Here is a 15,106-nt window from a genome sequence, read left to right on the forward strand (position 1 = left end):
CTTGGTGCTGCTGTTGAGAACGTTCACCTCCCAAAGCCCAGGAAGCCAGGGCTGCGACGGGAAGCGGTGATGGCGATCTTTCCTGGATGCTCTTTATTTCTTTGTTTATTTCTTGGTGTTTTCCTTGTAGGAGGCATACGGTATATTTAGGCATGGAGGACATTCGGATTGGGCTCATCTCCTAGTGATGCTGTGAAAACTCAGAGAAACTAAGCCGTGTTCAGACTGATAAGAGAGCCTCGTACAGAGCGAGTAGCAGCAAACGCAGTCACCTTTCTCCCGCCTCGGTCTGTGTGCGGGGTGAGGCAAGATAACATTCAGGCAGCGCTCAGCACTGGACCCGGCCCACAAAGCAAGTGCTCATGAACTTCACCCTCCTCTCTCTGTTTCCCGCCTCGCCCCCCTGCTTCAGAAAATCCCCTTTTGTTGTTTGCTTAAGGCCAAAATCAAGATGTAGGGTGGGTTGTGCCATTTTGTTTGAAGAAATTAAGGAGAGACTATAAGTACAGATTTAACTAAAACAGCTCTGAGCAGAAAAACGGAAATATCAGGTGGTGTTTGGGTGCCTCTGAGAAAGGATGGGATATAGCGTTAACCTGTATTTCTTTCCTCTGACTTCGCCTTTCCCTCTCTGCCGCCAGCTCCCTTGAAAATTTCCACTTACTATAGTCCCAAGTCACCAGTGCTGTGCCATGCTCAGCAAGGTCTTCATTAGAGTTTTCAGTGCAAACGATGCTGATGCTGATGGTGGTGGTGGTGGTGATGCCGAGGATTAAACGTGGGAAGGAAATGAAGTGCTTGAAACAAAGCCCGGCTCTGTCCCCTACCACTGCCGTCCTTGCCGTCATTAATATTGACAGAGCAGTAACATTTATTGAGCATTTACAGTGTCCCAGCTATTGTACTAGGCCCTTGATATAAATTATCTCCATTAATCTTAACTCTAAACTCTATGAAGAACTATAATTATACCAGCTTACAGGTGAAGAAATCAGCCCTCAGAGAGCTTAAGTGACCAGCAAGATCACACAACTAGTAAGTGGCAGACCTGGAACTCAAGTGTGGACAAATGAATGATGTACTTCCTGCCAGAATTTTGGCCAAAACTTTTCCCAAGACCTTTCTTATGTCCCTTGGGTTCAATTCTATTGGGTGCTACACAAAAGGATGAGACATGAAACCTGTTCACAAGTTAATTGCATGGGAGAAAAGATGATTGGGGGGAAAACAAAACAAAACAAAACAATGTTTAAAACTCCTAAGCCCAAATCATTGACATAGGCAACTTTCTACCACTCACGCCCTCCAGCAAATTGGCACTTTCAACGTGCATGGCTTTATCTGGTATTTTTTCATCTCCGGAGAAAAAAAATAATGTTTCAGGTTATGTTATTTTCAATGCTACATTACTCGATTTCACAGTCAAATAATTCTATTTTTGTTCACCAGAGGATTTTGTCGTGTTTGATTGTTTATTACTCCCTCCTCCCCCCATATTTGCTGTAGCCTCCACTTCCCCCTTTGCTGCCTCCTTCTGGTTCCCTGATGTGCAGTAACCATGGAGATGTGTCCCTATTGGATAGTGTTTGCTCTGGCTTAGAAGTCGAAGAACCAACCAGGACCTCGTCATTCCAGAAATGTAAGAGGATGAAAAGTGGGAGGACTTTGCAAGTGGAGGAAAGGCCCGCCATGAAGTCTCAGGAGAGGGGGCGCTTACTGATGCCTAGAAATCCCGTGAAGGAAGCCCACGACAGCTAAGCTCTGTGGGGAAGAACGTGGGCTCTGGAACTGGGGAGGCCTCGCCTCAAAGCCAAGTCTCCACTTCCTAGCCGAGGGACCTCGGGCAGGTCACGTCACCAGTCTGAACCTCTTCTGTCAAATGACTGCATGCAGGCCGGCCTCATATAGTGTTCCTGGGATAAACTTCGAGAAAACCTATTGTGTCCTCCTAGCATGATATCAGATACATGGGAAGCCTCAATTAAAGAAAGCTTCTCATAATTGTTAAAATACAGAACTCCTAGAATCGAGGTGGGTTGAACACGTCTCGCAATTTTAATAATGCAACAGCAGCGATTATAACGTGTCGGAACCAAGTCACGTTTCCTGCCTCGGGAACCCCCATCTGGGAAAGACAAACATGAAAATATTCATTAACCATGCAGTGTTGTTTGTCCAGGTTGTGGCTGGTGCCACAACTACAGTGTGAGGTCAGCCCTGCAGTCGAGATGCTGCCAGTTCGTCACAGAGGACAGACATGATGCCCAAACCCCAAGCCGCGCTCAGGGCAACGATGCAGAGGAGCTGGCCAGGCCGAGGTGACGGGCAAGAGCCTGGCGGAAGCGGGGAGTGCGGAGAGCAACGCCTCGCAAGTGAAGAGAACGGATGGTCCGTTCCAGAAAATGCACGTCGTTCAGCACAATTAGAGCCCGATTTGGGGGAGAACATGGCAGAGGGAGGAGGCAGAGCAGGCGGGGAGGCTGATGGCTGTGCATATGATGGCTTCTACTTGGGTACATAAACCTTGTTTCTTGAGCCTCGTAGAGACAGACGTTCAATAAAAGTTTGCATTATCGAAATATTTGAACACTGTTTTCGTGAAGTTGACTTACGGGTCTGGGACCTGGGAGCACTGGACATCTGCCTGAGTCTCCAGTTTACTGGATGTGGAGTTGCCTCCCACCTCTAAGCTCCAGGAGCGTGGGGCTTACATGCCCAGACACAGACTCCATAAGTATTGGAAGGAAGAAAAGGAGGAGGGAAGGAAGGAAGGCAGGTTGTCTAGGCTGTGACCATAACTTCCTTTCGACATCTTCCAGTGGCGAAACGACAGTAATGCCTGCATCACTCATCAGTAAGGCGGATCGAGTAGATCAAGTTTGTGGAACCCTTAGCAGAGCACCCGGCGCATAACAGACGCCTTGTGTAAAGGAGTCTTCAGGCTTTACACGGACCAGAGAACTGTGAGGAAGTGAGAAACACTCCCAGACCCCCAGAGGACTCGTATTTCCACGAGGCTTGTGCATCCAAGTTCAGAAATGTTTTTTCTGAGGTGCACACACCATGAGAGCAGAGTCAGCAAGTGCCCTCGGTGGCCGAGCAGTGCTGTTCTGCATGGCCTCTGATAAGAGGGACAGGGACCTGCGTTCAGTGGTCCTTTCATTCACACTCTTGGAGAACATGCTCCGTGCCAGGCTCTGTTCTAAGTGAGGATGAGAAGCTCAGACCTTGCATTCTAATAGAAGGACATTGATAATAGTGCTAACGGCTAACATTTATGGAGCATATAAATAAAAGTGAACAATTAAGAATGAGGGGCTGCCAAGGATATGCAGGGTAGTCCAGCAGACTGGGACAAGGCCACCTCCTCTAAACACGGGGGTCAGGGGAAGAAGATGAAGAGGCCGGGAAGGAGCCAGTCACGTGGCATTGGGGGCACTGGTGTGTCTGATTCAGAGACAGGCCGGAGCGTCGACAGCTGGGGCTGGAGGGCTAGGACATGAGTCAGGTGATGGGGGCAGGAGCATGCAGCAAGTCAGGGCTTTGTAGAACATCCTGAGAACTTCAGATTTTTTTTGTTTCCCCTAAGCCCAATGAGAAGCCCTTGAAGGGGCTTGAAATAGGCAAGTGGCATTATCTACTTCCTCTTGTAGAAGATCACTCTGGCCGCTGGGTGTGGAATATCCATGAGCAGGGTCATGGATGAGCAGGGTCACGAACAGAAGCAGGAGGCCCGTGAGCAGGCTGTGGGAAGGCAAGGAGAGCTCAGAGAGGAACAAGTGGCTCCAGGGGGGTCCCAGGCCACTCAGGACCATGCTCGTCTAGGAAGGAGAAGGGATGTCAGGCAAAGAAGACACATAGGGCACTGGAACAAGTTCTACCAACTTCCAGAGTTGGCTCTAGACACGACTGTATTCTCGCATCTCCGCAGGACCACCCCCGACTCCCAAGCACGCCATTGCTGCCTGTTTCCCAGGAAGAATCCATTCTGATCAAAGTAAACCACTATTTTTATGCTTCCCCAGGAATTTTGAAACACAAAACGAGAGGTCCCCGCTGTGCTCGCCTTCCTATTTTTCAATCATAATTTAATTCCTCTCTCTCTTCTGTAATTCAGCACCCCCTCCTCTGAGCACCAACACTAGGTGGTCCTGACTTCAGCAGAAGATTTACTGGCAAGACGGATGGAGGAACACATTGTTTTTTCAAGATGATTTAATGACCTTTTTGGCATCCCCGTGACTGCTGAAATCTTCCGTAATTATTCAGTTTGGCGGCAGAGAGTTCTTGATCAGAGGAAGGCTGATGTAGATGTCAAATGTCAATAAATTTGCAATCCGTAATTGTAACCACTTGATGCTGGGACAGACCGGGAAACGACTTGGTCACAAGGCCATGGATGGTTGAATCAGCACAGGCACCAAAGTATCTCAAGTGTCACACACGCGAAAACATTACCCTGTCTTCCCTTCCTGCATCGGCTCTCTTTCTCCTTCCCTGCCTTTCTTTGTTTTTTCTACTTATATCATTGTCACTGTCTCCTTCCCCAGAGAGGGGCACGCTTCGTACTCTACCGTCCAAGGCATTCTGGGTCCATCTCCACCCAGAACCAGTGATGCTGTACCACAGCCAGGCGTGTCCCCTAGAGAAGGTTCATAAGTTCTTTTTGGTCTTGCCGTTCAGGTCTGTTTGGCCCCTTCTGAAGATCAAGCATTGATTTTTTTTTTTTCTGCTTTGCTTGCTTTCTGACAGCGTGGTTCACATTGGAAAGGTCTATGTCAGGAGTTAGAGACCGTTCCTAACAATGGGAAAAATGCCCTCATATGAATACACCATTTGTGGGCCTGCACTTTGACAAGTGCAAGTGAACTGGAAGAGGCTAGAAAGCTCTGAAGTCATGGAAACATGTTACAGAGGCGTTTGCTTAATAACTCATCTAATTCCTTGAGCTCACCTTATCAAGTTTTAACCTCGGAGTCTCTAAGTTCCTAGTTCAAAAATGCAGAGTCTCCTCTGTCCTCGTGTTAACTTTTAAATTATATATCCTTGTAGAGAGGCCCTTGTGGTGAGCATGATGAGCCATTATTTTCACATCTGAAATGGGGAATGATAACTGAACATTAGCGATCGCCTGTAAGTCGCTGCGAGCAAAGTGGCATCTTTAACCACACGGTGTTAACTAAGAAGAAATGCAGTGCACGAAAAAAGACTCAAAAGCAGGGAGGTGGTTTCCAAGAGAGGGCATTGGGAAGCCGGGGGTCACATAATCCTCGCTGGGCTGAGGGATCCCCAAGACCCCTGTGGACCTGTGGTTTGTCTGAAGCTGGGATTCTACTCCGTGACTGCCTTTCATTTTCTTGCAAATTTTTTTTTAAGTGGAAAGTTCCTTGGAGGTTGAGAAATGTGTCTTTATGGCTCAGGAAGAATCAGCAGAAAGGCAGTGGGCATGTCAGGCTAAAGCAGCGTCTCTTCCAGCTGGCTGGAACGTAAGCCAGGCACTGGGCTTGGGGACACGGGTGCTGTGGTGGCCATGTCCTCCCTTGCTGCAAAGCACTAGAGAGGTCCATGGGACAGACTGCCTGGGCTTGAATCCAAGTTCCACTACTCACTGGCGGTGAGAGCAAATGTCCTAACCTCTCTAAAATACAGTTTTTCGTCTACAGAATGGGGATGATCGTCATACCGCAGGGGTCGGTAAAAAGGGTTCAAAGACGTAATGTAGATAATGCTTTAAACCAATGGTTCTTACACTTGAGTGCATATCAGAGCCTTCTGAAGGGCTTGTTAAAACCCAGATGGCTGAGCCTTCTTCCCAGAGTGTCAGATTCAGTAGATCCTGGGTGGGGCCAGAGAATGTGAATTTCTAACAAGTTCCCAGATGAGAACATGATGCTGGTCCAGGAACCGCGCTTTGAAAACTGCTGTTTTAAGCACAGTACCTGGCATGTTGTAAGGGCTTTAAAAAGTTCGCTCTTATTACCTTTCATTTAGTCTTTGACCCGTCTGACACTCTATCCTTTGTGAAGATGAAGTACAGAGGAAACAAGAGGAAAGAACAAAAATCTAAGAAAGTAGGAGGTGGCCTGGACGTTCGCATGACCCCACTGAGATCCCTTAAAGGAACAGACCATATCAGCCAGTGCTTACTATATCAGACAGAGTTTCCCATCTGAAGAAAAGGGAATATGTCCTCCTCTTGACATAGCTTAATACCTTCCTTAACTCTAAAAAGATGGGCTGTAAAATTCTTTTGGAAGTGATAGTTAAGCTGTTCAGCATGTTAACTCTAAATTGTGTTTATCAAAATCTCTTTATAATTGATTGCAAACCAAGCCAAACTTAATTCATCAAAACAGGGAATTCATCCGCTCATCCAAGGATAGCATTGGTTTCATACACAGATGAATCCTAGTTCCAAAGGATATGTGTCATCCGAGTTGGTCTTTTCCCACCTTTCAGCTCAGATTTCCTCTGCATTGTCTTAATTTTCAGGCAAATGGCAAGGTTACCTGGGCCAGCTCCTGGGTTATACCCAACACCAGCTTCGGAGTTTCAGTGGAAGGAGTACCTGTTTCTCAAGAGTGCCAAAAATTTGCAGATTGAGTTTAAATGGCCTGTGGGATCGTGTACCCTTGAAGCAATGCCTGTGGGTGGGAGGATGGATGGTGTCTTCCACCTGAGTCACACACACGCTCCTGGAAGCACGGGGTGCAGTCAGCACTCTACTACTTGGGCTGGGATGAGTCTGCCCAGAGGGGCTGTGATATCAGTGTTTTTTCGGGAGAGAAATGACCCTGAACCCAATTCATTATGTTCAAACTTGACCGAGACCATCTTTTCACTCTTCTGACATCTGCCAGTTCTTCTGACAGTCGGTGGCCCCACGATTGTCATGCTGCCCCAGCTGAGGGTCTGTGAACCCTCCTCTTCTCTCTCCCCATTCCCACCACTCTCCATTTCACCACTAACTGTTCCTGATTGGACCTCCATGATGCTTTTCCCACTCCACCCCTTCCACTTCCGTTTCCGGTAGTCGAAGCGCACCCCAACTCCTTCAAGGACAGGTGCAGGAGTCACCTTTAGACTTCCTCATCTCTACTCACTACCCTGCGCCAGTCCTCCCAGCACAAAACCGCCAGATTTAAAGTCATAATTCAAAGCTCATGTCATAATGAGAAGAGCTGACATTTCATGAGTGTTTATTCTACCTTGGGGTCTTCAAATACAGTCTTTCAGACCCCAATATTGTCCATTCTCATCATTTAAATCTCAACTTACATCATTTCATTAAGGACTCATCCCTGAAAAATCTAAGTCAGGAGACATCAAGCATTTTCTCTCAGAAGTGAAATAGTAAATATTTTCAGGGTTATGGGCACACATTCTCTGGCATAAATACTCAATTTGCCTTTGTAGCATAAAAGCAGTTGTAGGTGATATGTAAATGAATGGGAGTGGCTCTGTCCCAATAAAACTTTATTGATGGACACTGAAATATGAATTTCATGCCATTTTCACATGTCATAAAAGTTTTTTTTCTTTACTTCTTTTCAGCCATTTGAAAACGTAAAAACCGTTCATAGTTTGTAGGCTCTGAAAGAAAAAAAATTCAGGTAGTGGGTTAGCTTTAGGCCATGGCCCATACTTTGCCTAAGCCCTGATCTAAAGCCATCCAGACTTCTCACATTTCTCCTTCTCGTCATCCTGTTTTACTTCCTTTATTACAAGTGTCTGATATTATGTTATTTATTTGTGCATTCTCCTGTGTCTGGCACTGTTAGGCTCCAAGGATATAGCAGTAAACAGAATGGCATCTTCCTTCCCTTCACAGAAGAGAGAGACAGGAAACAAGAAAATAAATTAATGAACAAGATTATTTCAGATCCCATGAAAGAAATAAAGTATTAAGGGCCTGGGTAGAAGTGGTACCCATTTACTTTGGGTGCTCCAGAAAGGCCTCTTGGAGAGGTGACATCCGAGACAGGAAGGATTAAGGAAGCCAGTTCTGAAATGATTGGGAAGATGACTTCAGACAGGACAGCAAATGCGAAGGCCCTGGGGCGAGTAAGAACTGGAAGTGTTGAGGGGGAGTGGAAAGAAGCCCAGTGTCACTGGAACTTAGCAAGCTCAGGGCGAACTAATGTGAACTGTCTGGCACAGACGGACCCACTCGCGCAGGCCATGGGGACGAGTTTCGGTTATTCTGAGTCCGTCGGCGGGTTTTAAGTAGGAGACTGGCATGACTCCATTTGCATTTCTAAAGATGACTCGGGCTGCTGTGTGTAGAATGGATCATGGATGTACGTGCATAAGAATGTGCCCTTCTTACCAGAAAGTTCCTTAAATGCCTCAGACATAGACCCTACACACGGTAAGCCCTCAGCGAAAACTTTGTAAAATTAAGGCATAAATTAAAACCATTAACGCAGCATAACTTTTTCTTGACCCCTTGACAACAAAGCTTTTTCTAGCCAGGTTCCTAAAGCAGGTCAATTTATATCATAAAATTCAAAAATTACAGCTTATAACATAAAGTGGCAAAACAAGCAAATTAATACCAGAGATAATAAATGTCTAGTCACCAGTGTGGCTTGAGCGTGAAATACGTTCCCATCGCTTGGAGAATAAAGATTCAAAATGAGGGTCAAATTACCCAGCACCATCTAAATGAAGCAGCTGATTTCTAGACCCATCCATGGAAGTTTTTCCCATTCTTCCTCATCGTTCAGTCAACAGTAGTTTTGAACACATACGATGCACGGGCACTAGGCCAGGCGCTGGGACCCAGACATGAGCAAGACAGAGGTTTCTGCTCCTCGTGGAGTTGACGTGCAAGTCAGCAACAAGGGAGAGAACAGCAGCCGATAAAGAGAGACAGTAATTTTAGCACCGTAAGTGCTAAGAATACAGGGCAATGGGTAGGGAAAAAGAAGGTTAGATGCGGGGCGGGGAAGGCCTTTCCGAGGAAGTGACATTTTTGCTGAGGTCTGAAAAATGAGATGCAACTGATCACCCACTGAGTCAGGGAATGACAGCTCCAGGCAGAAGGAACAGCAAAGTTCCTGAGGTAAGAAAACTCTGGGCCTGTTCAAAGCATTATCTAGCACAGTGGTCAACAAACTTGTTTTGTCATAGGAGCAGATAGTCAATATTGGATGCTTTGTAGGCCATTCAGTGTCTAATGCAACCATATGAGTCTGCCGTTTCGCCATAAAAGCAACCATAAGTGATACATGCATGTGTGCGTGGCTGAATTCCAATAGAACTTTATTTATAAAAACAGGCGGAGGGCCGGATTTGGCCCCTGGGCTGCGCTTTGCCAGCCCCTGATCTAATAGGATAGTGTCTCAGGTAGGGATCCTTGACATCAGGATTCAGACCTTGACATCAGGATTCTCGGGCAAGTGATTTCCTAACGTGCTCCCAGGAGAAACTAGTAAGATCGTGGAGAAGTGTGACAGGGAACGGGAGTGAATTCAGACAGGACCCCAGCTACAGCCAATCCATGGGGAGTTCTGGGGTGTCTACTCTGTCCATCTGGAGTCGAGGGTCGGGCTCTGGTACTCCCAACTCAGTCATCGCAACGGGCTGTCCCAAGGAGCAGAAGCAGACTCACGTGCAGGCAGAGTGGCCCACCCATGGAAGAGTCACATGCGTGTCTGTGAGGAAGAAAGAACACACAGCAGCCAGGAGCAGGGCGGAAGGATACAGATAAGGAGGCCATAGGCCCCTGTGCCGCGCCTCCTCCAGGTGGGGCTCGCTGAGGCCCTGCCCTCACCCAGCTGCCGCCTCTGCCGGAAAGGGTTTGTTTCCATAAAGGTCGATGTGTGGATAAAGGTGTGATCTCTGTCCAGCTCTCAGAGCTGATGTCTATGTAGCAAATTCTTTTGTCAAAAAAGGTATCAAAACAAGAGATATCTTTCACCTCCTTATTACTGATAAAATAATTAATCTAAGTTGTAACCAAAACAGTGTGAGTATAGAGGGTCCGGGCTTTTGAAAGCAATCAGAGATACAGGTGAGCAGCCTTCCAAGCAAACCAGCAAGAGAGAGGGAACTGGCATTGATTGAGCACCTACTGTGTGTATTATGCTAGGAGTTTCCTGATCGTGTTCTCATTTAACCCTCACCACAGGCTTTTAGTGGAAATATTATCATTCCTATTTTATAAACAAGGAAACTGAGGTTTGACTAGAAGCCCCTTGAAGGCAGAACAGGACCTGCAAAATAAACAATGCACAATGCATGTTTATAGACTGGACCCCAGAAAGGTTCATAACCTGCTGAGAGAGACACAACTAGTAAGTGACAGAGCTGGGATTTGAACCCAGTTCTGACACCCGCAACCATACATTTGCACCTTTCGGGCTGCAGATGAGAAGGAATAAACATAAAATGGCTAACCAGCCGCTGCGTGCACTGCTCTGCATGTGTGCAGGTGGCATACCTGTACCAAGGCACGTGATTCGTCTCATTGGCCTGCTGTAATGACGAGGCTTTGCGGGGACTCTCAGCTCAGCAGTGGACACCTGTAGACCTCTTGCCTTGTTCCCTGGACGATCTTTCCCAGGACTCTTGTCTATCAGCCATAGCGATCTCACTCACTTGTTCAGTCAACAAATATTTATCGAGCACTTATTATGTGCCAGGCACCATCGAAGCCCAGAAGACACAGACTTTAATATCAGTGACAGTTAACTTCGAGTGAGCATGCTCCCACTTTTCCCTCCTTGTATGTCCTCTCCAAATCCTCGGTACGAGGTGTCATTGTAGAGCCCCATGTGTAGACGAAAAACACTGGGCCGTAAAAAGGTTGAGGAAGTGGCCCGCTATCATCTAGTTAGGAAGCAGCAGAACCAGAATTTGAATGGGCATTTCCCAGACCCACCGTCACGGCCAGAACACACACCATCGTGATCCCTGAGAAAATAAGGACAAATACTTAAAGAAGACTTCGAGGCACTCTTATAAACCCTCTGTATAGCTCATGTTACTCATCCCTCCTGCTGTCCCACCAGATGTGTGCCCGGGAACAACCCCATTTTACAGAAGTACCCCAAGTTCATAGAAACGAAGAGACTTGACCTTCACCACACAGCCTTTACTTAGTGGAATTAGGGTTTAAACCCCAGATCTGCTTGATTCTAGGGCCTGGGAAGCAAACTTATACGTTTTTTTAAATTACAAAAAAAAAAAGAGGCAGAAATAGACTAACGATGACTACATACTGAAGGCTTGTTGTGCGCCTGCGTGCCAAATGCTGGGCTTAGCACATCTTCAGCTTATGTGAGTTTTAGCTCCTATAAAGTAGGTGATGTTCTTATGCCCATTTTACAGATGACGAAATGGAGATGTAGCAAGATGAGGTTACTCGTGGTCACATAAGTATTACGTGATGGGGCAACACTCAGTTATGGATCGATGCGTCTCCCTAAAATAGACACGAGTAGCCCAGTTCCTGTTTAGAGGAGGTTTTCGTGAGCAGCTGCCTGTGATCTGGGCTCACGACGAGTGAATCGGGGTCAATGTTCGCCTCCCCAGACTAAGCGAAAGGGGCTTGAGTTCAGAGAGGTGGTGAGTTCGGGGTGAAAGGACGTGGTGGAAAGAACGTGTCTGGCAGTCGCCTGGGCTCTGTGTCCAGCTCCCGACTGAATGCCCAGGCGAGAGGCTGCCTCCTCCTCCTCCTCCTCCTCCTCCTCCTTCCACTTCTTCATTCTTAAGAGCTTTGCCACCTCCGACAACGTGAAATGTGTAACTCGGGCTTGTCGAAAATGGAGCGTGTCTGTTAAGTGTTGCTTCTTGGATGCCGGACTGCCACCTCCATCTTAGTCACACGTGCCCATCTTTTTCAATCTAATGAACTCCAACCATCAGTGCAACTTAAGTTCGGCTGTCTGTTCGTGCATAGTTAATATTAAAAATGTACTAACAGTGTGGCTGAGAAATCAAATTATGCACATAAATATGCTGGCATAGCAGAGGCGGCGGCAGAAGCTGAAGCTAGCAACACTGATGCCAGTTCACATTTGCAAATCTCCCGTCAATCTGTCATTAAACATGTTATCAAATGATGATAAGTGTGCGCTTCTTGCTTGCGTTGGTGAGCCGATTCCCGATGTTGACGCACATTAATGGGATAATACGCATTAACATAGTTGTGCTTCGATGAACACAAAACATTTTTTATCTGTCTCAGTTTGTTTCCCCCTGTGGCCCCCAAGTAAGTGTTTTGTATTATCAAATTGCCAAAAAAAAGAAAAAAGAAAAGGGAAAACATATTACTTTTAATTAGCAAACCTTGTTGGTGGGTTGTTTTTCCCTAACCACCCCCTTCCCCAATTCCTGTGCGTTGGCAATGAGAGAGAGAGAGAGAGAGCGAGCGCGAGCAAGCGCTCCACTGTCTTCTTTCAGTAAAACGATTAATGTCAGAAACTCAGAAGCTGGCAATTATGCTCTGTCTTAATGCACTGGCCTTTCATCTGGGGCCCTCGCTCTTGACAGGGCTGATCGCTTCAGTTCAGTGATATGAAAGGCAGCCGAGGAAATGATCGTAGACATCCCGGTCCGTCACGAGGGCCAGAGCTGAAAGGCGGTCCTGGCGCTCTATCCTGACGCCACTCAGCAGAGTCACAGGAGAGGGAGACAGATGGTGGCCCCGGGCATTGCCCAGACTTATGGGTGTCACTGTGCTGAGTGGGGAAGATGTAGCTGCAGTCATCTCCCAAACACGGGAACTGAGAAAAATGTGCAAGCGCCCACAAAGTGAGAGACACTATATTAAAAAGCCAAGCGATGTCCTCTCCCCTGGTCACAAAACACCCTCCTCCATCACAAGAATAAACGCCGACATAGATGTTGGTCTTGTGCATCCGTATTCCATTAGAAGTTCGTTATATTCCAATGCTCTGAGATGCATTGGATGAAGTTTTATCAAAGTGAAAATAAAATTTAGAAATTCTTGAATAAACACTCAGCCCTTCCTAGCCCCAACACTGGGTCAGTTTGGTATTTAAGAAATGGTGTTGGTGCCCAACTTCCGTTGGGAAGTAATGTCCTGAAGCCTATGGATTCTACTGTCACAGAACACCTGCTAGCACATCTTTGAGGTCTGATTCATCCATTCATCCAGCACAGACATATTGGACACCTACTGTGTGCAGAGACCACCACAGACCCAGGGTGCCACATGGATGCGATCCCCACCCTCATGAAGTATTCAGTGTTTGGGGAAAACGTATCTTTTGAAATCACTGCACAATAATGAAGCGACTTCCATTATGATAAATATAAGCGGAAGTGTGTAAGGCGTGGTCGTTGGAGGATTCACTTCCCACGCTCCAAGGAAAGCGTTCTTTGCCATTAATAACACCGAAAGGTGATTGCGTTTGGCCTTCCCGGATCCTTGTTTACATGTGTTTTAAAATTAACATTGACTTCTTGCCATTTGTGTTTGTTCCTAAGTGGGGTGAGCGGCTTATTAATGATTAGAATGATTGTTGCTGTTATGAACGCGCTAATTAAAAGAAAATTCTGTCACGCGGCTCTGTGAGGCAAGCGGAAATTTTACGGCTGGGGACATCAGGACAGGAAGTGTGGTGAGGAAAGCGTGAAATGATCGAAAAGACAGAGTTCAGGATGTGGGGACAAGTTCGCAGGTGCCTCCCGTCCTCCACTGTAGATTATTTTTCAGAACATTTTCCCAGCTCGGGATGTGAAAAAAAAAAAAAATCCACTTGTTTTTCGAATGGAAATGTCACCTTTGTATTTCCTTTGTCAAAGGATAGACATAGCGGGCTTCTCTCAGACTTGTACCCAGAGGACCTCTTGTCTTCTGCAAGTTCATTCGGATGTGTAACACCTCTGAACTGGTTCCAGGCCGTAGGCTGGACCCTGAGGATGCCAGTAAGACCACATGCTGTCCATCCCCTGAGGGGGTCGTGACAGAGGGGACAAAAATAAGCAAATGCACAATTTCAGCACCTGGGCGTGAGTGCCCTGACGTGAGACCAGACACTCCCAGAGGGGCGCTCGGCCTTGTCAGAAGTAAGAACAAATTATCTCTTGACCTCATTAATAAGCACACTCAGTATACCGAACTTTGGCAAAGAGCCCAAAATAGATGCAATAATAATATCTAAGAGCATATACTTATTGAAAAGTTAGGTGGCACTTTTCTAGCATTTTCTAGCACAGTTCATTTTAACTGTCTATTCTCAAATTGTCTCAAATTCTCAAGTTCTCAAATTATCTCTTCTCTTCCTGGTCTTTCCCACTTGACCTTGAGCTCCACCAGTGCAGACATTGTGTTTAGCAGAACATAACTGAGGGTCTGGCTCATGAAGAGCAAGCACTGACATGTGTGTTGACTTCCTTTCCAAGAATTATAGCTCCGATGTTGGAGATTAAAGGGCGAGAGCTACACAAGTATAACATACGTAGCGTGCAGAGCCTGAGAGCTATCACGAATCCAGAAGGATCGAACTGCGCCCTGTGCCTCTCACAGAGTGAGCAGCTGTCACTTATCTGTTGACTATGCCCAGAAGAGAAAGTGTTGTTTGATTGTCGAAAAGGTTAGTAAACTTGCTCTGAGACTAAGATGGGCAACAAGCTTAGGAAATACTGAAGAGCGACTGTGCCAGGGTGGTGGTATTTTGGATTTCTTTCCCTTCTAAAATAACTTCAATGTGCTAATGTCACTTTGACAACAAATAAAATGCATGGTAGGTAAAAGTGGAAGTCATTGTTCAGTCAATATTTTTCTTATTTTACCTGAATTACTCAACACTTGAACCTTTAAAACATTTAATGACTTCTAGCTTTTTTTCCTCCAAGAGTATTTAAAAATGGAAAATCTTTGTAGTCTATGAAAAGATCTTTCGAATTTTCTCCCTTCATTTGTTAGAGCAGTTTTTAATCTTTTATCTTCGAGCTCACTTCTGTGCGGTCATCATAAAATTCTTCTCAGCGGTTAGCAGGAGGCTGCCCACAGGAAACTGTTGGGTCTTAAACATGATATAAAAAGCTGGCTTTAGACAGATTTGTGATTTTTCCCAATGTCCAAAGCAAGTTACTGGTCAATAAGTTTTAGACTTACAGTGATGTTAAG

The 15,106-nt window shown here is 46.2% G+C and overlaps 1 protein-coding gene across 3 annotated transcripts in view; it reads left to right on the forward strand.

The window, feature by feature from the left end:
• TSHZ2 (teashirt zinc finger homeobox 2) overlaps positions 1–15,106 on the forward strand; it is a 406,844-nt gene that overhangs the window by 253,875 nt on the left and 137,863 nt on the right. The window contains exon 3 of one of the 3 annotated variants that reach the window (XM_039864650.1): positions 131–146. The exons of the other annotated variants lie outside the window; for them this stretch is intronic. The gene's annotated coding sequence lies outside the window, so the exon portion shown is untranslated. Of the gene's footprint in view, positions 1–130; positions 147–15,106 lie in introns of those variants that run through there. 3 annotated transcript variants of the gene reach the window in all.

This window comes from Pteropus medius, unplaced genomic scaffold (genome assembly GCF_902729225.1).
Source record: "Pteropus medius unplaced genomic scaffold, Ma_sr-lr_union100, whole genome shotgun sequence".
Taxonomy (NCBI): domain Eukaryota; kingdom Metazoa; phylum Chordata; class Mammalia; order Chiroptera; family Pteropodidae; genus Pteropus; species Pteropus medius.